Genomic DNA, 27,501 nt, shown 5'->3' with positions numbered 1-27,501 from the left:
GAAATTTAGAGAACAGAAGTAGAGATGGCTCCTGTCCTGGGATCTCTGACTGCCTGGGCAATTTGCCAGGTGGTGAAGAGACAGATGGGTGCTCTCCAGTGCTCTGTGCCTGAGAGGATGTGGCACTAATTGAAGTCGATGCGTTAGCTGCCATCCATCCAACAACGGCTTCAATTTGTTCTTCCCGCAGCAGCGGGGTACGGCGATCTCCTACAAAGCTGCGCATGAAGGACTGTTCCCTGCTGAAACTGGGTGATGATGAGTCACCGGTGCCCACAGCAACCACAGAATCCCCACATCCTCTCCCTGCTCCATGCCCATGCCCACGCCCACGTGCCTTACTCCCTGCCTTCTTCATCTTGGTAGACTGATAAAGATAGGCAGAAAAGTACTAAGGGCTTAGTGTGCTTATTCCTGAACAGCACCTAACAGGTATAAGAAACACTAATTTTCAACAGTGTAGACTAGACTTTTATATCAGCTAATGTCGCCTACACAACTGAAAAGTGGTGTGTTTGGTGAACTGTATTTTTTTTTTTTGCAGAACAGACTACAGAGTGAGCTGCACTCACACACAGACCGTGCAGACAGCCGTGAACGGCACTGCAAGGCCAAAAAAAGCTCCTCTATGTACTCCTATATAGTGTTTTTCCACAATCTAGCAGGATACTGATGGAAAGCTACTAATAGGATAAATTTGAACTAATGTGCAGCAGGCTGCACTAATTGAGGAACGGACAATGGAACGGCATGAGGCAGTGACGCACCCTGAGTTGACTACAACTGGATGTGGCGGTAGAACAGACTACAGAGTGAGCTGCACTCACACAGAGACCGTGCTGACCAGCGTGAACGGTGCTGCAAGGCCAAAAAAGCTCCTCTATGCAATCCTATAGTGTTTTCCCACAATCTAGCTGTATACGGATGGGAAGCCACTAATAGGGTAAATTTGAACAAAGTGTGCAGCTGGCTGCACTAATTGAAAAACGTTATGAGGCAGTGATGCACCCTGAGCTGACTACAACCAGCGATGGCTGCAGACCAGACTACAGAGTGAGCTGCTCTCACACAGACACCTTGCAGACACCTGTGAACAGCGCTGCAAAGCAAAACAAGTTTCTCACACAGCGGTTGCTAAATTAGCCTGGGTAAAGCACAATGAAGCAAATCGCTATCTGTAAACTGGCACTCAGTCAGAACACAGCGTCCTGTCCCTAACTGAATTCACAGCAGAGTGAACCCAAAATGGAGGCAGTGACTTTTGTAGTGCATCATGACATCATTTCAGCAGCCAATCACAGCCATGTCAGTAGTTACATGCCTACCATGCAGAACAGGATGTGCCCACACTTCTAATCATTTCTCATTGGCTGAATTCTGGCTGTTTGAATTATGGGAACTTCTGATTCCGGTATCCGATATACTGAAAGTATCGGAACGCGGTATCGGAATTCCGATAGCGCAAATATCGGCCGATACCTGATACTTGCGGTATCGGAATGCTCAACACTATTCGTGAGGAAGAGCTGCTGGAAGCCGGAACAAGGTGCAGTGCCACTGATGGAGAGCAGACAAGGTAAATAATATTTTTTTTTTTTACTGGAATCATACATAGGGATAAGGGGATAAGGAGCCATACACACCAGGACAGGGACTGGGGAGCCATGCACATCAGGACAGGGACTGGGGAGCCATGTACACCAGGACAGGGACTGGGGAGCCATGCACACCAGGACAGGGACTGAGGAGTCATGCACACCAGGACAGGGACTGGGAAGCCATGCACATCAGGACAGGGACTGGGGAGCTATGCACACCAGGACTATTGCTGCAGTGCGAGTGTCAAAAGTGTCTTTCAGTCTGGCAAATATCTGCTTTACAGTTCCTTTTTCAATATCTGGCCAGGAATTTACTTCTCTTTGTGCTGTAACAATTAAATAGCCAGTTAGGATGCTGACTTTTTGTTGTTCCAACAGGGGGTACACCTGAAATAAGCTGCAGAGTCTTTCTTTAAAGTCATTAAGAGTGTGGGACTCCCCTGAATATTGTGGCAGCCAGGCCATGGATAGCGGCATTATTGGAGCTGTTACTGTAGCTGGGTCCAGCCTATTTGCAGGAGCTGCGGGCACTGTGGGGACTGGTGGCATTATGGGACCTGCGGCTGCGTCCACCGCTGGGCCTGGGAGCATCATGGGACTTGCGGCTGCGACTGCCCTTAGTTCTCCTCCCAGGTCTGACATTTCCATTCCCCCATGCTAACCCTCAGTTTTGCTGACCGTCTCTCCTCCGGAGTCTGCAGTGGTCCCTCCTGTGCTTGGTAAGTCGCTCTTTCTGGTCCTCCATCCAGGGCTTTGCAGCATCTTCACTTGAGGTTCTCCTCGCGGCGCTTTCTTGCTGCTGATGGCGTTTCTTTTGAAAACACAGTGCACGCACCGTGTGATGCAGTTCTGGCGGCAGTTGTGGTGTGACGCAGTTATGGAGATGTTTTGATGACGATGTTTTAGAAACCCATTAAAGTCTCTGGCACACAACTCAATAAAGTCTCTCTTTTAAGCACAGTCTTTTAGACCCACTTCAAAGGGCCAGTCAATCCTGTTTGTGATGCCAAAATGGAATGCCGCCAGGGCCGTGGGGTAAGAACGAAGGACACAGTTGTGCAGTCTTTTTACCTGGTTTACTAATGGTAGCAGGTAGCCACAGTCCAGTGCACCAGAGCACAGATACAGGCAGGGTCTGGTCGGCTTGGAAGCGAGTTTACAGTCTCGCTTTATTAGGTGAAGTTAAAAACCTTCCTTCCAGTGCTTTAGTGTAGTTATAATCCTTTACTGCCTATGGCTTTGTAGCAAGGTCCTCTCAGTTCTCTCTTTCCTTTGTTGAAGTGGCACACAAACCCGTATGACAGGTGACTCGAGTCTTTTTACAGGGTCTCAGGCTCTATGTGTCTGTGTCTCCTGGGTGTTAGGGTGGACAGGTTACGTGTAGTGTATCTGTCCTACAGGTTTCTGCTGTGCCTCCTAGAGTATGACACAACCTTGATCATCCAGTTACCGTTATCTGCACTCAATCAGGGAGGTAGCCCGGTCACCGCTTTTCTCCCCTGTTGTCACTCTCCTGTGCTTTGCTCTCTGGCACGTTTGCAACAAGTTGTTCTTCCTTCTGTATCTCGCTAACTAGGGGCTACAGCACTTCAGGCTGTACGGCCTCTCACCCGTTATTTTGCCGAAGACTGCTCCTGTCAGGCACCAACTGTCTAAATCTTCCCAACTGCCTAGCAACTGCCTAGCAACTAACTCCTCCTCCCGACCAGAGAGAGCAACTCCCCTTAAGTCGAGTATAGAGCTCCCCCTTCTGGCCTAGAGTTAGAACAGTTTTGTGTGCTTTGTGGTTACCTGATAAAAGGAATCCTCCATAGCTTCCAAGCGTGACATCACTCTCCCCTTAAGGAAAGCAATGCCACTGTGACAACCAGGACCCTGGGGAGTCACACATACAAGGACAGGGACTGGGAAGCCATGCATACAATTGCAGGGGCTGGGAAGCCATGAATACCAGGATAGCGACTGGGGAGCCATGCATACAATGACAGGGCCGGGGAGCCATGCATACCACGGTAGGGATGAGGGGGCAATGCATACCTGGCTTATACTCAAGTCAATAAGCTTACCCAGTTTTTAGTGGCAAAAGTAGGTGCATCGGCTTATACTTGGGTGGGCTTATACTCGAGTATACACGGTAGTTATATTTTATTCCCTGCCTAGTGGTATAAAATTCTGTGACACACCCTTGGTGTCAATATGATCACTGCACCCCTATATGAAATTGTTGAGTGTTGTAGTTTGTACAATGGGGTCACTTACACCTCAGGGGCTCTTCCAATGTGACATGGCAACCTCAAACCATTCCAGCAAAATCTAAACTCAAATATGGCGTCTCTTCCCTTCTGAGCTTTGCACTGTGCCTCAAAAGCAGTATCCCCCACATATGGGATATCGAAGTACTCAGGATAAATTGCACAACATATTGTATTATGCAATTTTTTGTCATGTAACCTTATGAAATTACAAAATTTAGGGCTAAAAACTTTTTCCTTTATTTTCAGGGCTCAACATTATAAACTTCTGTGAAGTACCTGTGGGTTTAATGTGCTCACAATACATCTAAATACATTTCTTGAGGGGTCTAGTTTCCAAAATGGTGTCACTTGTGGGTGATTTTTACTGTTTAGGCATATTAGTGGCTCTCCAAATGCAACATGGCATCCACTAACTGTTGCAGCAAATTTTGCATTAAAAAAGTCAAATGGCGTTCCTTCCCGTCCAAGCTCTGCCGTGCGTCCAAACAGTAGTTTTCCCCCATACATGGGGTATTGGCATGCTCAGGAGAAATTGCACAACAAATTTTGGGGTTCATTTTTTCCTGTTACCTTTGTGAAAATAAAAATATGGGGTCTAAATTAAATTTGTTGTGAAAAAAGTTAAATGTTAATTTTTTTCCCCCACATTCCAAAAATTCCTATGAAGCACCTGAAGGGTTATTAGGATGGTGTCACTTTTGGGTATCTTCTATCATATAGAATTTTTCACAAATAAACGCAAGTTATGTCGAATTAATCTTTCCACTATCATGAACTACAATATGTCATGAAAAAACTCTCAGAATCAGTGGGATCCGTTGAAGCATTCCAGAGTTATTACTTCATAAAGTTACAGTGGTCAGAATTGTAAAAATTGGCGTACTCAATAACGTGTAAACCACCTTGGGGAGTAAACGAGTTAAAGCACTGCTCCAGCAGGGGAGGATATTTCAGCACTGGAGTGGTGCATCTAATGTGTGATCCCTACCCGTGCTCTTATACTCATCCTCCGGCGTCTTCACTTTTTTTGTGGTGCCGCTTGTGACTGCAGCTTCTGACTGGCGGGAAGTCAAACGTTATATCACAAGCTCTCAATGCAAGTTTATGAGAGACTGATTGAGGCTCTCATAGTCTTGCATTGAAAATGAATCACTGGAGTGATCCAGTCACAAACTGTGACAGTGATAAATGGTGAAGACGGCAACTAGTAAGTATAAGAATCGGGTCAGGAACTCAGATTAGTAGCACCACTCCAGCGGTAAAATTCAAAAAATGCTGGATTGGTGTTTTAAGAAAGCTACACGAAGGCTGCTACTACTCTGCGTCTCTGTGTTCATGTAAACTTTTTTAAGATCTCATACACAGGGGTTTCACATGGAGTCACTTTGGTGGCATATTACGAGCCGTAGAAAACTATTGTGCCATTATAATTCAACATATTGCTTTCAGGGTAGGAGAGCTATGCAATACAGAATGCAATACAGAAAATAGTAAAAATATGAACAAAACCTGCGATATACACTAAAGGAAAAGGCACTGGGAAATTATCAGTAATTTTCATATTGAAATAACTATTTCCTAATTAAATTGTTTATAATTCTATTTACTATCTTGGCTGCAGCTTCTTTCATTAACCTTCCACTACACAAATGTATTCACATCTGTTAAACATTAAGGCACGAAAGCGCCCAGTCCATTCATTATCCTTGTCTTGAAATTCACATTTAGCTGCAGGCCAAAATAAATACTGGCTTAAAACCACTGGTGCAGCCTTTGGAAATCGATCAAATTTTCTCCATTATTTTTATTGCTAAAAAAATCAAAATGTCCCTAATTGGAGGTATTGTTTCTAACAGTTATCAATTCAGTAAAAATGTGAGAGCATTTTCAAACTATTCTGTGCCAAAAACTTCTACAGTAATAGACCGTTAAAGTGAATGACTAGTTCAAAACATGTCACTTTTTACAGTACATAACTAATAAATTATGGATATCATATGACAGCAATAAGGGGTATTTTTCAGAGTCTTTTGCTTGTGCCCCAACTTTGCCTTAATCATTAATCAACACACATATCTACTAGATGGACGCCAGCTGCTATCGCATCGGGAGGGAGGTAATGTCACGATGGGGGCAGGCTGCGCCTGTGCGTAATTTGCGTAGGTGCAGTAAATCAGACCGCCGCCATCTTTGTGCAGACAGATAGCAGTGGTCACATTAAAACTGCGCATGCGCTCCTCCTGTACAAAGATGCCGGCTGTTAGTGAATCATTTGGCTGATCCCGGTGGCGTGTTCGCGATGGTGTTCCACTTGTGGTACCGCGCAAGAGGCTGCATACTGCGTATACAGTGTGTGTGTGGTGCATATGGCGTATACAGTGTGTGTGCGGTGCGTACGGCGTATACAGTGTGTGTTTGTGTAGTGTGACGGTGTTCCACTGGTGGTACCAGCAGTTTCCATCTTGAGACACTTATCACTTGGGTGTCCCAATATGGAGGTCGGTGAACTTCCGCTGCTTGGAATTCTGGGATCTGGACACATCTGGACGGAACAGGATGTGAATGCATTACAAGCTAAGTATATATGAAGATACACTTCCATTCCTCCATGGTGCATCTGGTGTTATGAGGCTCTAGCAACATCTCTGTGTATGGCTGTCAGATAAGGATCAATTAAGACAGAGAATGGCTGATGAGTGGATGTCTTTTGCTACTGCCCATATTTGGAACATTATAACACAGTTGTTTAGTTGTGGAAGTACTAGTGCCCAATGTTTAATCTATCTGAATATGTAAAAAAACAATTCTGAGAAAATTGAACTCACTACTGTTCAATCCAACACACTTATTCCACTTTGCATCCAGTGATAGGATGCCCTCAGAATTTAAGTAGACTTCTTGCTGCTGCAATAGCCCTATTACTGCCTCTTTGACTGCATTATCATCAGGAAATTGTTGTTTCTTCAACTTAAGAAATAGGAATTAGGAATTAATCACCGAAGATGCATTTCCTGATAGCAGCTTGTTATTTGCAAGACTTATGAGTTCATTTTGAAACTTGTGAGCTTGTGGCGCATTGTCGTGAAGCACCAACACACCTGCCATCAACTTCCTATGCTCTTTCTCTTTGATTGCCTGTCACGAGGGTCTCACATTCTCCTGAAAAACCTGCTGAAGAGTTTAATGACCCTGTCTATGTTGGTCAGAAGCATGCAGCTTTATTTCAGCTGCTTCTTATCTGGTCATTACCTATTCCTATAAAAACTGATCAGACCTTCTTGTCCCTTCCAGTAAAAGATTTGTCTTCCTGTGCTGTGTGCTAAAGCTAAGTGGTTGGAGTAGAGTTGTTGTAGTAGTGTACTGTGGTTTGCTGTAGTACATGTATGTTTATCTCCTAGTCCCTGGTCCCATTTATTCCCCGTGTCTCTATCCTTCTCCCTATTGTTGGTTAGTGCTTTTGTATGATAGAGGTTTTCTGTTATCCTTGTTTTGTCTTTGTGTCTTGTTTATTGTATATTTCTGTCCCATGCTTCATGGTGTGTGGAAGGGGAAGATCAGGGTTTAACAGGAGCATAGTGTCATGGCTGTGGACAGGGTTCCTTTCCTGTCCTCTCGGGGTTAATTTGTATAGCCTCCTTTTGGTTTGGGAAGGGCTATATTTACCAACCTTCATCTGGGGATCATTGTCAGTGATACATTTGTCTTGGCTGTGTGTCTGCCCCCTGGTGTGCTTGCATACTGTTTAGTCCGATTGCTTTCTTGTGCCTGTTTTCTCGATCTGTGCTTTGCCTTGTGCCTTATTGTCTGGTTCTGGCTCTGACCTTCGGCTTGGTACTCCAACTTCCCTCCTGTCTACCCCGTTTGTACTGCACCCCTATTTTTGGCTCCCCAACTTTTTGCCACGCCTCGACCACGCTTACGTCTCACCCCTTTGGCACTTCATCAACATCCCGGCACGTTCAGACTACTCTCCGGCTTCACCGGTCACTGCCGCTACTCGGCTTCTGGCCCCACCTCCGTCTACTGCCCCAGAGGTCATGTGCCTCAGGTACTGTGCTCCAGCAGATAAGCTCTTTATTCTCTCTCTGTCCTTCTGTAACAGGTGCACAGACTCCTGCTGTAAGTCTGCAGCACGGCTCTTGACACATAATACTTTCAGAGACTAGTGCCTCTCTAACCTCAATAGTACCTCCGGGACAAAGATAGTTAGGGTCCCAGTTCCAGAGACAGTTTGAGGCACAACTTCATTACCAAAGACGATCACAGCGTGACATTGCCTCATGTAGTGCCTTCATTGTTAAAGCATAGGTATCTCCAGTAATTGACTTGTCTGCTTTGAATTCTACTCAAAAAACAACTTTTGTGTCCCAAAAAACTGTTGCCATGATCATTCCAGCTGACTGCTGGATATGACATTTCTTTGAAGTTGGTGACCCCTTGTACTTCCATTGCATGGATTCTTGCTTGGGCTCAGGATCATGGTAGTGAACACATATTTTATCACCCAAAATATTTGCAAAATAGAAATCTCCTGGATTTTATCTAAGCATGTCTAAATTCTCTTGGCTATATTGCTGGGGACATGTTTTTTGCTCAGGCATCTACATTTGTAACACCCACCAGAAATTGACCTTTGACACATCATCAAAATATGATTGAAACTGAAAACTGAAATGACTACCGTGCTTTTTGGACTATAAGATGCATCGGACCATAAGATGCACCTAAGTTTCAGAAGAGGAAATTAGGAAAAAAAATTGAAGTAAAAAACGTCAATTCTGTACTAATATCCCTTATTATGGTATATATGGTCCCCTCATCCCAACCCTGGTATGAATGGCCTCCTCATCCCTATCCTGGTAAACATGCCCCCCAATCCCTATCCTGGTATGCATGGCCCCCTTATCCCTATCCTGGTATGCATAGCCTCCTCAACCCTATCTTTGTGTGCATGGCTTCCTCATCCCTATCCTGGTATGCATGACACCCATCCCTATCGTGGTATGCATGGCCTCCTCATCCCTATCCTGGTATACATGGTCCTCATCCCTATCCAGGTATGCATGGCCTCCTTATCACTATCCAGGTATGCTGAACACCCATCTCTGTCCTGGTATGCATCGCCCCATCCGTATCCCAGTATTATTGGACCCCTTCCCCATCCTGGTATATTTGGCCCTCATCAGAAAAATATTAAAAAACATTAACAATTATACATACCTTCCTGCGCTCCCTAGCAGCATCTTGTTCCTATGCCAGCAGCTGCTTTATGCTTGTAAGCAGTGTATGGCAGTGATGTCATGCACTGATTATAAGCCGAGGGCAGCTGTCGGAATACTTACTGCTCTCCATGCCAGGACTATGTGCATGGAAAGCACGCTTTTTAATAGGGGATACGCTGTTAGGCGCAGTCACCAGCTTCCTGCAGCTGCCGTGCTTTCATGTGTTCCCTCTACTAAAGGGAATGAATATTCACTGCATTCCATGCCTATGGGTGTGGCGAGCAGTAAATATTAATTCCCTTAATTAGCAGGGACACACGAAAGCCCAGCACCTGCAGGAAACTGGCGGCTGCGGCTAACAGCATGTTCGCAATTAAAGAGAAATTAATGTTCACTGTTTTCCACTTCCATGGGCATGGAATGCAGTGAATATTCATTTCTCTTTATCAGCGAGCACAGGAGTTAGCCACAGCCACTGGTTCCTGTCTCCTGTGACGTTCTGCTCTGCCACTGCCACTCCTGTTGTGAATTCTGTTATCGAACTCCCTCCTGTGGTCATGAATGATACTTCGGCGAGTTCTGTCAATGGACTCCCTCTGGTGGCTGTGAGTGGAGCTGCTGCTTCTGGGGTTCCTTCCACAGGTGACGTAGTTTATTCTTTGGCTGGCTGCTCTATTTAACTCCACTCAGATCGTTACTCCATGCCAGCTGTCAATGTTCTTGTACTGGTTCAGTTCGCTCTTCGATCTGTCAGGTGTCCTGTCTACTCCAGCAGAAGCTAAGTCCCTGCTAATTTATTATTTGTTCTTTGTTTTCTTGTCCAGCTTGCTATCATGATTTTGCTTTGCTAGCTGGAAGCTCTGGGATGCAGAGTGGCACCTCCGCACCGTGAGTCGGTGCGGAGGTCTTTTTGCACACTCTGCGTGGTCTTTTTGTATTTTTTTGTGCTGACCGCAAAGTTACCTTTCCTATCCTCAGTCTGTTTAGTAAGTCTGGCCTCCCTTTGCTGAAACCTGTTTCATTTCTGTGTTTGTGACTTTCATCTTTACTCACAGTCAATATATGTGGGGGGCTTCCTTTACCTTTGGGGAATTTCTCTGAGGCAAGGTAGGCTTTATTTTCCATCTCTAGGGCTAGTTAGCTCTTAGGCTGTGAAGAGGCGTCTAGGGAGAGTCAGGAACGCTCCACGGCTATTTCTAGTGTGTGTGATAGGATTAGGGGTTGCGGTCAGCAGAGCTCCCACTTCCCAGAGCTTGTCTTTTGTTGGTTTAACCATCAGGTCTTTTCGGGTGCTCCTAACCACCAGGTCATAACACACTCCCCCTCCTCCAAATCCACAACCAAAACGAGTACATCTGGACTATAAGATGCACCCCCCCCATTTTCCTCTAAATTTTTGGTGGAAAAAAGTGTGTCTTATAGTCTGAAAAATATGGTAATTGATGAGCTGCAACTCACTTTGACCGGACGATCTACCAAAATAATGGCCTGCACTTTACAGCATACTCTCTCAGAAGATGCTTCATCAGGTCACCCTGAATGGAAGTAATGTTCAATTGAGTCCCTACCCCATTTAAACTGGTTTGGCCAAAATGTTCATCTCCATAAATATAGCAATCACACCTTCATGGATTTCTTCCAGCTCTTTTTATTGCTTTGTGAGAAATGTAATCACAGGACAAAGCTCCAAATCCCTATTTTTCTTGTAGACCTGCACAGTTCGGCGCTTGCCATCCTGTCACTTCCAATATTTTCTTCAGACTGATCTTCTACTGTGTCTGTTGTATATCCAGACATGTCTCAACATGCACAGAAAATCTCAGCTCTCTAGCACTGAGAGAACATGCTGGGATAGATGTGTTTGACTACAAAGCTATGCTCTGGTCCACTCTTGATTAATAACATAATTGGGTAACTTCACAATATGAAAGGATTGGGCACAGATTAGTCAATCATGAAAAAATATATATTGCAAAATATTTTATTACCAATATTAACACACATATTGCAGATATAAATTCATTTTTTTTAACATGAAAGGCTATAAACATATATGCTATTGAATGCCTAATAGTTGAGTGGGTGCGAATTGATTCACAGGACCCCGTCTGTCGGATAGGTTAGTAAACTGTGGCCGCTAGATGGGAGATCTGAGAACCACCTTCTACGTGGCGGTATCTATGGTTTTGATTAGCTGACCTTGCATGATATCATAGTTGCATGACTCCTTAACTTTGAGATAACTGCAGATTACTTACTACAGTGGCCACAGATTGCACCAACTTTAATTTGGCATGTTAAGAAATCCTCCCTGAATATATACTATATAGCAAATATAGTGTACATACAACCTAGTGCAGGACAAGTCCTCCAGAAAGATAGACACTAGTGATGAGCGAGTGTGCTCGGTACTCGAGATTTCCGAGCATGCTCAGGTGTTCTCCGAGGATCTTGGGCGTGCTCATAGATTTTATTTGTGTTGCTGCAGCTGCATGATTTGTGGCTCCCAGACAGCCTGAATACATGTGGGGATTCCCTAACAAACAGGCAATCCCTGCATGTGTTCAGGTTGTCTAACAGCCGCAAATTATTCATCTGTGGGGACACAAACATAATCTACGAGCACGCCCAAGATGCTCGGAGAACACCCGAGCATGCTCGGAAATCTCAAGTAACGAGTACACTTGCTCATCACTAATAGACACTCTTTGTAGTTGTCCTCCATTGTAGCCAGGAGATGGAAATATCCCTCTATTACCACCTAATTATCTGCAGAGTTAAATAAAATGTATTTTTCAGAACATATTTTTCAAATGTCTGATAGGAAGTTCCAAAGATGACATCCCACCTATTAGCTAGCGTACCCTGATCAGAAAAGCAAAGTCGCTAGGAAGGGGCCATGTATGCAAAATGCTGCTTGTTGTGTCTGTAACTTACTAACAGTTTAATGTAGGAGACTTGAGCATGTACTGGCAATTTTCAATTCCATCTGTATCTAGTTGTGGTGGCCTTGTGATGCATACCCCCATCAATCATAAATATAAGAAATATACTGTAAAAATATAAGGGTATACAATGTATATATATCTATATATATAATTGTCTAAGGGTTTTTCCGTCTGTCTGTCTGTCTTTCTGTCTGTCTGTCTTTCTGTCTGTCTGTCTGTCTGTCCTGGAAATCCCGGGTCTCTGCCTCTAATTCAAAGGTCTCATATTGTTATATAGCATTGAAGCTAGTCATTGACAAGTATAGGGATTGGTCCCTTTCACACAATATCGGCCCCCAGCTGATGGTTATTAAAACATAACAAACAGCTTTATACTTATCTTTCCCGAGTCCACCAGTAAGACTCTGGATCTGCTCCCAGTGTCTGGCATTGACCATAGTTCCCAACAATCCCTCATACTGCGCAGCTATCCCAATTTTTAGGCTGTGCCCTGCAGTCCCACATGGGCACAGTCAGCAGGAGAAGCAGCCGACATGCCACTTGTATTAGACCATGCCCTCTCCGTATCTTCTTCTTCCGGGGCGGTGGTTCAGAGAGGGAGAGAGGACATTCTGAGGTACGTGTGTGTGTGTGTTGCACACATACATGCAGCTGGCCCTGTTCTGCTGTGGTTACAGTACAAGGCATTATGATCAGGAGTAGCGGCAGCAGATAGATCAACTACTACAGCAGTTATCGAGTGGAGCCAGTAGACAGTGGTGTTGTCTGAGTGCATGCATAGTTCACAGAGCTGGGCTACATTGGAATGTGCAGGATCTGTGAGGTAGCAGTGTGGACAGCGACAGGTGGTGAAATCTTTGCCTGCAATGTAAGCAGAGCTGCTGGGACACATCTACAGCCCCAACTGTACAATAGCATCGTCATGTGTGGACATTATACAGTATGGAGCACTCTGTGGCCATTATACAGTATGGAGCACTGTGTGGCCATAATCCAGTATTGAGCATCATGTGCGGCCATTATACAGTATGGAGGGGGACACTATACAGTATGGAGCACTGTGTGGCCATTATACAGTATGGAGCATCATGTGGGGCCATTATACAGTATGGAGCACTGTGTGGCCATTATACAGTATGGAGCATCATGTGAGGCCATTATGCAGTATGGAGCACTGTGTGGCCATTATACAGTATTGAGAATCATGTGTGGCCATTAAACAGTATGGAGCACTGTGTGGCCATTATACAGTTTGGAGCATTATGTGTGGCCATTATACAGTATGGAGTATCATGTGGGGCCATTATATGGTATGGAGCATCATGTGTCAGTGGCCATTATATTGTATGCAGCATCATATGTGTTCATTATACAGTATGAAGCACTGTGTGGCCATTATACAGTATGGAGCACTTGTGGCCATTATACAGTATGGAGCACTGTGTGGCCATTATACAGTATGGAGCACTGTGTGGCTATTATACGGTTTGGAGCATTATGTGAGGCCATTATGCAGTATGGAGCACTGTGTGGTCATTATACAGTATGGAACATCATGTGTCAGTGGCCATTATACTCTAAGCAGCATCATGTGGATTCATTATACAGTATGGAGCACTGTGTGGCCATTGTACAGTATTGAGCATCATGTGGGGCCATTGTACAGTATGGAGAATCATGTGTGGTCATTATACAGTATTGAGCATCATGTGGGTACATTATACAGTATGGAGCACTGTGTGGCCATTATACATTATGGAGCACTGTGTGGCCATTATACAGTATGGAGCATCATCTCTGTAGCTTATTAGGCTGCCTTATAAGGCTCCCTGATAGCTGCATTGCTGTTTGCACGCTGCTGTGCAAACCAACTGCTTTTTTAAAAGCAAAAATCCTGTTGCTCCTTTCTGCACAGTTATCTTGTTTATTTGTCCACACTTTTGTGTGCAGCAGTCCTTTTTATTGTGGCCATACTTTTCCTGAGATTATTGTAGGGAGATTGAAATTGTACTACAGTCCTTGTATTTTTTCAGATATCTTCCAGCCACTTTCTGCCACTTACATTGTGTTGTTTTATACGCTGAGTTTTGGTTCAGTCTCCCTCAAAAAAAGTGAGATTCAAATTCTCACAAAGTGGATATACTTCAGTCCTATTAGTTTGTTGTATGTCAGCCAGCCACTTTCTGCCACTTAGATTGCGTTGTTATATACATTGGGCCTGAGTTTTGGTTCAGTCTCCCCCCAAAAAAGGGAGATTCTAATTCTCACAAAGTGAATATACTTCAGCCCTGTTAGTTTGTCGTATGTCAGCCAGCCACTTTCTGCCACTTAGATTGCGTTTTTATATACACTGGGCCTGAGTTTTGGTTCAGTCGCCCCCCAAAGAAAGGGAGATTTAAATTCTCAACAAGTTTATATACACCTTCTACCTTGTTTTACAGTACCATATAACGGTTGTTATTTGGTTAGATTTTCCAAAAAATGAGGAAGTCTGGTTGAAGAGCCCGTGGGCGGTGGTTGCCAGCTAGTACTGATGGTGGTTGTGGTGCATCTGGTGGTAGTGGCAAAAGCACAATAGCACCTAAGGTTGGAGGTGTTGAGCCAGCGTCATCGTCTGGCTACACAAGGCCTTGAAGGCTCCCTTATCGGGGAGTAGGAAAACAGCTTTTAAAGCCGGAGCAGCAGGAAAAAGTTTTCGCTTTTCTTGCTGACTCAGCCTCTAGCTCTTTCGCTTCCTCTTCAGAAAGTTCCAAATATAAAAGCAGCGAGTCGTCAGTGGATGCTCCCGGTCAGGAACAAGACGTTTCCTTGTGTCCTTCACCCAAACCAAAAGTGAAGGATGCTTCAGGTGATACTACAGGTTACTCCATGGAGCTCTTTACACATACCGTGATCTAACCTTCATTAAAATGAACCAATCATGGATTTCAAATTATTTTGGCCCACCTTCCCCTGCTGACACATAGCTTGCCTGAAAAATGTCTTGCTTTTGGCCTCCTCTTACTGACTTCTCCAATTCCTCCATTTGCAGCTGCTGAATGTCCACCATAGACCATTTTTATACCTCCCTAATTGGGCGGACTCCCCACACAGGGCCGTGGTTACCACCTGGCGTGAGCACCTGTGCGATTGCCGTTTGCCTGGACAGGTGGGTGGGCCAACTCTTGGGCGACGGCACTGGCACATGGTCCCTCATAGTACAATGAAGTGTCTCTGACGGTGGTGGTACACAACCAACGTCAGACACACCGTCGTAATATGAGGGACACTGTGCCAGTACCGCCGCCCATGTGAGAGTGTTGCCCCCCAGCTCGAACAGTGCTCTACCACTTGCAATACTTACCTCTCCCTGCTCCACCACTGTGTAGTCTGTGCTGTTAAATCCTTCAATGGCACTGCTGCCAATACAAATTTGTTGAAATGATAGATGATAGTTAAAATATACAGGGGCCCTGGCCTCCATTTAGACCAGTTAAAACTTTGCGCCTAATACCACTGTCTGCTACTCAGCTGAGGAGCCCACCCCTGTGCCTAGCTATGCCACCTGTTTAGTCCTGTTACCAATTTTGAACTGCATTTAGCCTACTTTATTATTTGGGCCTACTAGCTGTGTCTGCCACTCATTACAGATGTCTTCCACTGAACAAAGCAATGCCGCCTGTTTAGTCCTGTTACCAATTTTGAACTGCATTTAGCCTACTTTATTATTTGGGCCTACTAACTGTGTCTGCCACTCATTACAGTTGTCCTCCACTGAACAAAGCAATGCCGCCTGTTTAGTCCTGTTACCAATTTTGAACTGCATTTAGCCTACTTTATTATTTGGGCCTACTAACTGTGTCTGCCACTCATTACAGTTGTCCTCCACTGAACAAAGCAATGCCGCCTGTTTAGTCCTGTTACCAATTTTGAACTGCATTTAGCCTACTTTATTATTTGGGCCTACTAACTGTGTCTGCCACTCATTACAGTTGTCCTCCACTGAACAAAGCAATGTCGCCTGTTAAGTCCTGTTACCAATTTAGAACTGCATTTAGCCTACTTTATTATTTGGGCCTACTAACTGTGTCTACCACTCATTACAGCTGTCCTCCACTGAACAAAGCAATGCCGCCTGTTTAGTCCTGTTACCAATTTAGAACTGCATTTAGCCTACTTTATTATTTGGGCCTACTAACTGTGTCTGCCACTCATTACAGTTGTCCTACACTGAACAAAGCAATGCCACCTGTTTAGTCCTGTTACCAATTTTTAACTGCATTTAGCCTACTTTATTATTTGGGCCTACATCTGTGTTTCCTCCTCATCATGCCCATTGCCCAGCCACTGCTAGATGAGTCTGCTGGTATATTGACCCAGACCACTAAATTCCCCTTGCTCTCTACACAGCCAGAATCTGACGCTGCTGAAAGTCAGGTTCCCCTTCCCGCATACTATACCACCTTACACGGGGACAAAGAGGAAGGTGCAGATGAAAGTGCAGGTTCCTTCATCAGGTGGGGGGGCATACTCGTTGGCGATGTCACTGGCACAGGGCCCCTCATAGTACGCAAAAGTGTCTCTGCCAGTGGGAGGCGCCACCCACCGTCAAACACACCACCATACTATGAGGGGCCCGGTGCCAGTGCCAAGTGCCAACGAGTGGGCCCCCCCTGCTTGCTCAGGATCACAGCACTTGCAAAGTTGAAATACTTACCTCTCCCTGCTCCACCGCCATGACGTATTCCGCATTTCCTGGGCCCACGAAAATCTTGAGCCAGCCTACCCCCCCACAACTTTAGCCAAATGACCCGCAGTTTTCAATGCCTAACTATTATTATAAAGTAAATTAAGATTGACAAGCTTAAGTAATAAGAATTGATGCTTTTGGCATTAAAATGGGCACTGTAGGTGTTTTCCTGTCCTCCACTCACTGCCGACTTTGATTCCCCATTGACTTGCATTGGGTTTCGTGTTTCAGTCGGCCCCCGACTTTTCGCAATAATGGGCCGATTTCACCCGACCCAACTTTTGACAAAGTCGGGTTTCGCGAAACCCGACTCGATCCAAAAAAAGTAAAAGTCGCTCAACTCTAATTTCGACTGATACCTGATGACTCAATCATTGTTTTAGCCAACAGTTATCTCTCACTACTCTCCCATACACAGTAATGCCTGGCTCAACTGAATGCTCCTGTGTTACAAATGAAAGAAGCATGACTCCCAACTTTCAAAGAAGAAAAAGGACAAATTATGCAGCGCGCTTAACGCTCATAGGAAACATTTTAATCCCTGCTTTTACCCACACACCCTAGTCACACCTATTTACCATTTTATTCTACCCTGCTAAAATCGAGAACATATTAGAAAGTAATCGACAACCCCTTTGAAGCTGTATTCATACTACTACTACACGTTCCATTGTCCTATTCAACTTTAGGAACAGAGCAATGTAAAAAGGTTGGGGACAGATTCATCATTAGATGCAAACCACCAACTGATTTTACTGAATATAATAAGCTCCGTCAGCTTTCTGTGAAGCCTCCCATCAGATCACAAACTTTAATTCTAGATTTAAAAGGCCACATTGAGGCATCAATGTGCATCTATGCCCTCAGGCCAAGACCCATCGCAACTTTGAATTTCACAATGTGCCCTGGACCAAGGGCAGAGAGTAGCATCTTAAAAGTCATTACCCCTTTCAATCTTTTGGAGTCCATCTGCCTGTCTGTGTTGCAAGTAATATAATTAGTGTTACTCATCTGTTTTGCCTACAAGCTGCAGCGGTGTCATGTCTATAGCACATGTGACAACTGCAGCCAATCACTGAGCTCACCACTCAGCCCAAATACAAATGAGGCTGTTCGACAATTCTGCTAATATCTGCAGGTTTGTCCGTCTTTAGTCTAATGTGTATAGGTGCTGAAATTAAGGAACTGTAATGAAAGGCAGTTAATGGAAGCCTTGTGGCTAACATTCCGATCAGTAATCAGATACTTGCTACATTTTGTATAAGTTCTGTCCATTTAAAAAATTAGTAAAAGAAAATTATAACAGAGGAAATATTAGTAATTATGATGATGATAAAAAGATTACACAAACATTATTCTGAAAAATATTAAGTAGCGAAGTTATAATACTTTGATTCATTATATTGTGTACGTTGTTCCAGCCCTGGAAATTCAATAACTGTCAATTCCCATAAAGCCCCACTATAATATTAACTAATGAGATTCAGTCCTCCTGTGTCTGATATCTTCTTAGGAAACATTTTATACACATTGGCATTTTAGATTGTCTCCTAAGGGTTTTGTGTCAAAGGGTGCGCTTTAAAACACAACAGGGGGCACTGAGCAGTGTCATATAATGAGTGTTTCCTTTCCTGGCGGTATACCAAAGCAGCTGTAACTGCTTATAGCACAACCCCCTCCTGGCACTGAAAGCTATGTTGCCATTGCTGTTATCATGGACGTCATCACTATATATCCTTCTTACAAAGGAACATGCTACAAGTGAAATGTGTCTTATGTGTGAGAGCTTGAATTGTCACCATACTCACAGATGTACCCTTGTCCATACATGTGGATATATACAGTATGTATCTTATAAGGGATCATTCACTCTGACAGTGGTTGAGGTAGGTATGGTACAAAGGTACATAGTAGCTTGGTGCAAAACTGGCAGATTTAAAGTCCATAAATCTCCACAGAAAGGAAAGCAGCTTTTCCTTGACATAAATGTAAAAACCAACAGGAACAGTCTTTGGATAACAGACACGGCCTCACCCAAAGGCCGGGTTCACACTTGCGTTTGGCTGGTCTGCATATGGCTGCGTACTTCCGCCTACGCTCTGCCTTCTTCCGTATATGTCCTGTGCACCTGTCTTTCACATTGGGTATGCGGGACATGCGTTGTATGCGGATGCGTCTGCATGTGGCGCTTCAACATGCCTGCTGAACGCAACATGTTGCATATTCTCGCAGTCGACGGCACGGCAAAATGCCACATGCACATACAATGCATGTCCCTGCATAACCAGTGTTAAAGATAGGTACACAGGATGATGCAGGATGCATGTGGAAGAAGGTGGAGCGTAGGCGGAGCTTAACCCCTTCATGACCCCATCTTTTTTTGTTTTCGCATTTTCGTTTTTTGCTCCACTCCTTCCCAGAGCCATAACTTTTTTGTTTTTCCGTCAATATGGCCATGTGAGGGCTTATTTTTTGCGGGACAAGTTGTACTTTTGAATGACAGCATTGGATTTAGCATGACGTGTACTAGAAAATGGGAAAAAATTCCAAGTGCCATAAAATTGCAAAAAAAGTGCAATCCCACACTTGCTTTTTGTTTGGCTTTTTTGGTAGGTTCACTAAATGCTAAAACCTTTTTGGTGCAGATAAGTTCTTTTGATCGCCCGTTATTCCATTTTAGTGCAATGTCGCGTTGACAAAAAAAGCTTAATTCTGGCGTTATGAATTTTTTTTATCGTTACACCGTTTAGCAATCAGGTTAATCCTTTTTTTTGTTGATAGATTGGGCGATTCTGAACTCGGCGATACCAAATATGTCTAGGTTTGAATTTTTTTATTGTTTTATTTTGAATGGGGCGAAAGGGGGGTGATTTAAACTTTTATATTTTTTATGTTTTTCATATTTTTTAAAACATTTTTTTTTACTTTTGCCATGCTTCAATAGCCTCCATGGGAGGCTAGAAGCTGGCACAACTCTATCGGCACTGCTACATAGGAGTGATCGCTCCCATGTATTAGATTTACTGCATTGCTATGAGCGCCAACCACAGGGTGGTGCTCACAGAAATCCGGCATCAACAGCCATAGAGGTCTTCAATAGACATCTGGTTGTCATGCTGAGGCATCGCTGACCCACGATCACGTGACGGAGGTCAGCCATGCACTCATTTCCATCCCCATGGACATAAGCACTAGTTAAATGCCGCGATTCAACACACCGTTATTGTGGGCACATGTCAGCTGTACAAAACAGCTGACATGTCCCGGCTTTGATGCCGGCTCAAAGCCGTCAAAGCAAGGGTTCTGGCCTCGGACCTACTATCCCGTCCGAAGTCAGAAAGGGTTAAGGGAGGAAGTATGCAGCCATACGCAGACCAGCCAAATGCAAGTGTGAACTCAGCATAAAGCACAGTACTATTTGGTCAATCTCTCACAACAGACCCACAGGTCTTCCCCTCCTTCAAAACTCAGACTTTGAATGACAGCGGAACTGCCTTAAATAGGCCGTTCCAAGTCCTGGCACTGGAGGTATAGGAATGGCCAGTCCCAACCACCTCTTCTGGCCAATCCTAAAACCCAGACCCAAAAATAGATCTATTAAAAAAATCTCTCAGCACAATCCATGCTGGAGCCTGCTTCTCTGGGTTCTACATTCTTAAGGTTAGCCACCTCGGTGACACATAACTTCTATACAGAACTTGTCTGACAGCAACATATAAATAAAGCGCTTACAAACTATGACATCCTATCAGTTGGGTTAGTAATGGATATATGAGGTATGTTCTGCCAGGCTAATTACAATTGGGCTCGGAAATCATCAAGATCTGCTGCTGATGGTTCCACTTGCAATTGCTAACTAATGACATCCTAGATGTGCTCGATGTGAGACAAGTCCTGAGATGCTGCAAGGTCACAGTAACACATGTAGACCTTTGCAGGCTGCTTACAATGCACAAACATGTGGCTTTGTGTTATTATGTTGATATTGGGCCACTTTGTTTCAATTGCCGTAACACTGATTTTGTGACCACTGTTTACCATACTGCTGAAAAATCCGAGAGTAGGCAATATAATTTTGCATTGCTACCAGGTCCTCCCCATAATGCAATGCAGCTGTGACATCTAGTGGATTATTATACTTTGTAAAGTGGTGGTCAGTTCCTGGGTCATGAGAGGTCACTGGTTCCCAGTGGAACACAGTTTGTATGGCAAAGTCATTTTTCATTTCCAGAGGCACTGGGTAAGTTACCCTCTCTCCTGTAGATTGTAATATTGCTAGTGGGGTCTACTCTCACTCCACTATAGAAAGTAAGCACTTATGGTAAGTGAGGTCCTCTCTCCCGCCTGTAAAGTATAAGCTCTTATGGCCAGTGGAGTTCTATATGTCTCCTCTTGCCCACATGTTTATATTTTTACCAATTGCAGGAGATGCAGTACTGAGTTTCATGCAAATTTATTCCTTCTGAAATGAAATTTTGGATGAAAATTTGACAAGTTCGGCAAATTTGAATTTCAAAATATCTGCTTACCTTTATCTAGAAGGCATTTACACGTCATTGGGCTACAAGCCAGACATCAAGCTACAGAAGTTTTATAAGATCCTATTGTATGGGGCATAGTGTTAAACCTAGTAATAAGACATCAGAATTCAGGTAATTCCACCAAATAAACAACACTACCTAGACAAAAAACTGCAATGAGGTGTCTATTGTTTATGAAGATGCCAGAAAATGATCTTTTAGGATTCACTGTGACTACCAATTTCTGGTCCTAATAACACAGGTGAATGAAAAATAGTGCTATATTACTGCTATATCAGTATGAGGTTGTTAGTGTTTTCTCCTGCTAAGTGTAATAGCCTGGTATGTGGTGACTAATGAACAACCATTATTTTCCAGCAAACTTTATGTACACATAAAAAAGCTGGGCAAAACGCACGTCGGAGCAGAGGGACGCCATTTTATCTTTAGCGATCCACATTGACAGGTAATGATCCCTTCAGAGTATTATATATTGGTTGTGTACATAAAGTTTGCTAGGGCGTCATTGGTCATTAGCAGATCCTGATGATTTTACTTCTCAAGTTCATTAAGCATGGCAGAACATTCCTCGGACACACATTAATAACCTCATTGATAGCAACCAGGGTGTGTAAGAGTGTGTATTTATACACATAGTGCTCATGCTTAATACTGAATAAATGTAGATGTTTTGAAAATGTTGTTTCCCTTTTTACATCATTTGCATATCGTTTATATTTCTATCAATGCTCTGATTCACAGAATTCCACCTTGGTGTTATAATTTCAATGTTGAAGAGTGTATGAAAGGAGACGGACAAAACTGGAACTGTATCTTTTCTGTTTACAACTCCTTATAGTGGAACAACAGTAGAGGTGCAGAAGAAATTGTCACTTTTGGGCTTTGATACCTGAATGGATCCCAAGTGTCCATTGCCACATGACAAAACATCTGTATTGTAAAAAGTGGAAGATAGGTAAGTGACTGTATACAGATCTTACTGTACACTTTGAGTTTACTGTGCAGCTGAACTTTCTCCATGGTACTTACGATCAAGATTCAAAATGGAGGGCTAAGATGTGACAGTGTGATCATAATCAACTAGCAGAATTTGTTGCTTTTCGTTACACTTTGGTGTCTATGTAACAAAACCGAATGTGTGATACTGACAATACCAATCTGTCGAGAGGTTGGTTTGGCTCCTCAAGATATTAGTTCATATTGATAACTAGAGGGCTTTACTGTGGAATATATCTTAAGTTGTGTTGCGATGCTACTGACAGCCATGCATGGTATCTCCTTCTTCCTCCATGCAGGGATGCCAGCTTACTTACGGCCCCAGCTCTGTAGCGTGGTCTCCCGGCACGTCCCTCCTGCTTCCTGTTGTGCACACCACAGTTCCCAGGGGCGTGCCAAGTACACACGTTTTCCTGTTCTTAAAGGGACAGCGTGCATATACTAAATGCCCTCAGTTTGTTGCAGAGAGGCTTTTACTTTAGTATAATATAGTTCACTTGCAAGATGGCTCCCAGCCAATAGTTGGGAGATATCCTGTATAAAAGTCTCCCTCTCCCCTAGGGAGTTGCCAAGCAACAAGTAGAATCATTAGTCAGTAAGGTGTACTACTAGTGAGTTGTTACGTCCCCTGGTCCTGGTGTGGCCAGTGTCCTGAACCTGCATTCCAGGTCCCTGTGTGGCCAGTCCTGTATCCATAGTCCCCTGGTCCCGGTGTGGCACAGGATGCAGGAGGGGTGCAGGGAAGCGGACGCCGGGGGACGTGACAGGCACCAGAATGTGAGTATGTGTTTTTTTTTTTTTTTACATTTACAATGGTAACCAGGGTAAACATCGGGTTACTAAGCGCGGCCCTGCGCTTAGTAACCCGATGTTTACCCTGGTTGCAAGTGAAGAGATCACTGGATCGGCGTCACACACGCCGATTCAGCGATGTCAGCGGGTGATCCAGCAACTAAATAAAGTGCTGGCCTTCTAGCTCCGACCAGCGATGTCACAGCAGGATCCTGATCGCTGCTGCGTGTCAAACACAACGAGATCGCTATCCAGGACGCTGCAACGTCACGGATCGCTATCGTTATCGTTGTTAAGTTATTCAGTGTGAAGGTACCTTAAGTCAGCTCAGCTAAGAGAGGTTGTCTCCTTATAGATACAGAAAAGTCTGAAGGAAAAGCTTCAGTGTATCACAACTTGAGAACTGTTATGGTGCCTTTCTGAGAAGGATATGCACAGCTGTTAAAGGGAACCTGTCAGTAGGGGGCCACTGCCTTTCAGGGTTTATCTACAGCATTGTTTAATCCCACCTGCAAGAGAAGAAAAATAAGATATATTATACTCACCTGGGGGGATCCAGTCTGATAGGTGTCTCAGGTCCTGTCCAGGGCCTCCCAGCTTCTTGCCATGCTGCCCTCCTGCTTCTTCACCGCTCCCTGGCATTACTCTCCTGCGCAGGCATACTTCTCCACCCTGTTGAGGGCAGAGTAAAGTACTGGAGTGCGCAGTCATTGGGCCTCTCTGACCTGTCCCGGCGCCTGCACACTGGAGTACTTTACTCTGCACTCAACAGGGCAGAGAAGTATGCCTGCACAGGAGCACAATGTCGGGTAGCCATGAACAAGCAGGGGGGGCATCATTGCAAGAAGATAGGAGGTGCCGGACCTGGACCTGCGACACCCATCGGACCGGACCCCCCCGGGTGAGTATAATATAACTTACTTTTCTTCACTTGCAGGTGGGACTGGGGGCTTATCTACTGCATTATAGAATGCTGTACATAAGCCTTGAATGGCAGTGGCCGCATCTTATAGCGGGAAAATCTGCTGACAAGTTCTCTTTAAAGGTGATAAATGCTGAGCTGCTGGAGAGTCTTGCCCGCACACATCCCTGTTGAAATATAGTGTGGTCCCCCCCCCCCCCCCCCGAGGCAAGATTGCCTTGCGCAGGCGTGTACTACGGAGACCAGAGAATGAACTTCAATACAATATTGCGGCCAGCATGCAGCCAGCGGGTAAGGAAAGGGTTGCTTTTCACATGCGAAACACGGACGTGTTTCTCGCATGTGTGACTCCGGCCTTATTGAGAATGACATAACGAAGGGATTGCCCACACCTGTCCATGAAATAGCCTTGGAGTCAATTATCCAATTACTTTTGGTCCTTTTAACCCCTTCATGACCTTGGGATTTTCTGCACGGTGGCGCAGTGGTTAGCACAGCTGCCTTGCAGCGCTGGGGTCCTGGGTTCTAATCCCACCCAGGACAACATCTGCAAAGAGTTTGTATGTTCTCTCCGTGTTTGCGTGGGTTTCCTCCGGGCACTCCGGTTTCCTCCCACATTCCAAAGACATACTGATAGGGTTTCTAGATTGTGAGCCCCATCGGGGACAGCGATGATAATGTGTGCAAACTGTAAAGCGCTGCGGAATATGTTAGCGCTATATAAAAATAAAGATTATTATTATTATTATTATTATTATTATTATTTTTCCGTGTTCGTTTTTCGCTCCCCTCCTTCACAGAGCCATAACTTTTTTATTTTTCCATCAATATGGCCATGTGAGGCTTATTTTTTGCGGGACGAGTTGTACTTTTGAATGACATTGTTGGTTTTACCATGTCGTGTGCTAGAAAATGGGAAAAAAATTCCAAGTGCGGTGAAATTGCGAAAAAAAGTGCAATCCCACACTTGTTTTTTGTTTGGCTTTTTTGCTAGGTTCACTAAATGCTAAGACTTACATGATATTACGATTCTCCAGGTCATTATGAGTTCATAGACACGTAACATGTCTTGGTTCTCTTTTATCTAAGTGGTGAAAAAAAATTCCAAACTTTGCTAACAAAAACAAAAAATTGCGCCATTTTCCGATACCTGTAGCATCTCCATTTTTTGTGATCTGGGGTCAGGTGAGGGCTTATTTTTTGCTTGCCGAGCTGGCATTTTTATTTATACCACTTTTGTGCAGATACGTTCTTTTGATCGCCCATTATTGCATTTTAATGCAATGTCGCGGCGACCAAAAAAACTTAATTCTGGCGTTTCGAATAATTTTCTCACTACGCTGTTTAGCAATCAGGTTAATGCTTTTTTTATTGATAGATCGGGCGATTCTGAACGCGGCGATACCAAATATGTGTAGATTTGATTTTTTTTTTTATTGTTTTATTTTGAATGGGGCAAAAGGGTGGTGATTTAAACATTTACTTTTTTTAACCTTTTGCCATGCTTCAATAGCCTCCATGGGAGGCTAGAAGCTGGCACCACTCGATCGGCTCTGCTACATAGCAGCAATCATCAGATCGCTGCTATGTAGCTGAAATGCAGGCTTTCTATGAGCGCCGACCACAGAGTGGCACTCACAGCAAACCAGCATCAGTAACCATAGAGGTCTCAAGGACCTCTATGGTTACTATGCAGAAGCATCGCTGACCCCCGATCATGTAACGGGGGTCGGTAATGCGCTCATTTCCGGCCCTATGGCCGGAAGCACCGGTTAAATGCCGCTGTCTGCGTTTGACAGCGGCATTTAACTAGTTAATAGCAGCGGGTGAATCGCGATTTCACCCGCCGAAGCAGGGCGAGTCCGAGGGTGAGTATATACCTAATAGGAATATACTCACCCTCGGACGCGCCCTGCAGGTATATACTCACCCTCGGACGCGCCCTGCTTCTTTCCGACAGCCTTCCTTCCTAAGAATCAGCCCTTCCAGGACCTTCGGTGACGTCGCGGTGACGTCGCGGCTTGTGATTGGTCGCGCGAGCGGTCACATGGGCGGCCGCGCGGCCAATCACAAGCCACGACGTCACCGCGACGTCACGGCAAGGTCCTGGAAGGCTGATTCTAAGGAAGGAAGGTTCCCGGTTAGTACCAGGGCGCGTCAGAGGGTAAGTATTGCGATATTTTTTATTTTAATTCTTTATTTTACACTTAAATCTGAATTCCGATACCAATTCCCGATATCTTAAACATATCGGGAATCGGTATCGGAATTCCGATTCTAGATTCAAAAGATCGCCGACTTCATGGCCGACCCCACACAGGGGTCGGGTCAGGTTTCATGAAACCCGACCTTGCCAAAAGTCGGCGACTTTTGAAAATTTTCGACCCGTTTTGCTCAACCCTAGTGCTGACACGACATAACATGTGGAAACTTTTTATTAAAACTTGCAAAATGGCATTTCATGCTTTTTCTTAGTCCTCATCAGGACAAGGGTTCTTTGATGTTATTGTAGTAGACTGCATCTGGGTGTCCGTCTCCAGGAAACGCATACGCCCAAAAATGATGCACAGCAGAGCTCTGCTGGCACCATTATAGTCTATGGCCCTGTTGGCACATATACCATAATCCCGTTTGTTCGGTGGTTTCAGAAACAAACCCCGAATGAACCCACAAGCGTGAAAATGAATACAATGTGAAAATTCTCTAAGATATGGAAAACATGGCTATAAGGAGGAGCATGTTGATGGTAACTATACATTGACAAACCATCCTAAAACCCACTTTAATGTGTTTTAGTTGCTTGATTTTGACAAAGTAGAACCTTCGATTATACACTGTTCCTCTAAATGGTTACTATTTTAGTTAAAATAAGAAAAGTTGAGAAGAATGCACACAACTAAAAAAGAGCAAATAAATTCAAGTGGAATTGAATTTTACTAAAATTTTACAAAAATCTGCATTTGTCAAAATGCACATATTTTGTAAATCATCTCCGCGCATATACAGCAAAATAAAAGCCACTGGCCACTATTTTTATGAACCATAAAGGACCATCAAAAGGTTATAAATTAAAAAAATCCTTATACTCACCTACCCGACTCCTCCGTCTCTCACCATCACCTGTCTGGTCATCGTTGCATCTCCTCATTTCCGTCACGCACGCAAATCCCTGGACCTCTTACCCCGAGCTGGAATTTCGAACTCTGATAAGGGCCAGGACTGTTCGGTACATGCTTGTGGAGGGTCACGGCATATATTGTGATGTCGTGACGGTCTGCGCACTTGTACTTGTATTTCAATATTCATGGCAGGGTTCAGAAGATGCGTCAAAGACTGGACATGTGATGGTGAGGAGCAGAGGGGATGGAGAGGTAAGCAATAAGGTGAGTATAAGGATTGTTTTTTACATATTATGTTTATTGTGCTCTAGGGTGTGAAGAGATCAAGGACAATAAATAAGGGACATTTAAATCACATGGAATAACTTCTTTGCTAATC

Source organism: Ranitomeya imitator, chromosome 5, assembly GCF_032444005.1.
Source record: "Ranitomeya imitator isolate aRanImi1 chromosome 5, aRanImi1.pri, whole genome shotgun sequence".
Classification (NCBI taxonomy): domain Eukaryota; kingdom Metazoa; phylum Chordata; class Amphibia; order Anura; family Dendrobatidae; genus Ranitomeya; species Ranitomeya imitator.
Note: the sequence above shows the minus strand (reverse complement) of the source record.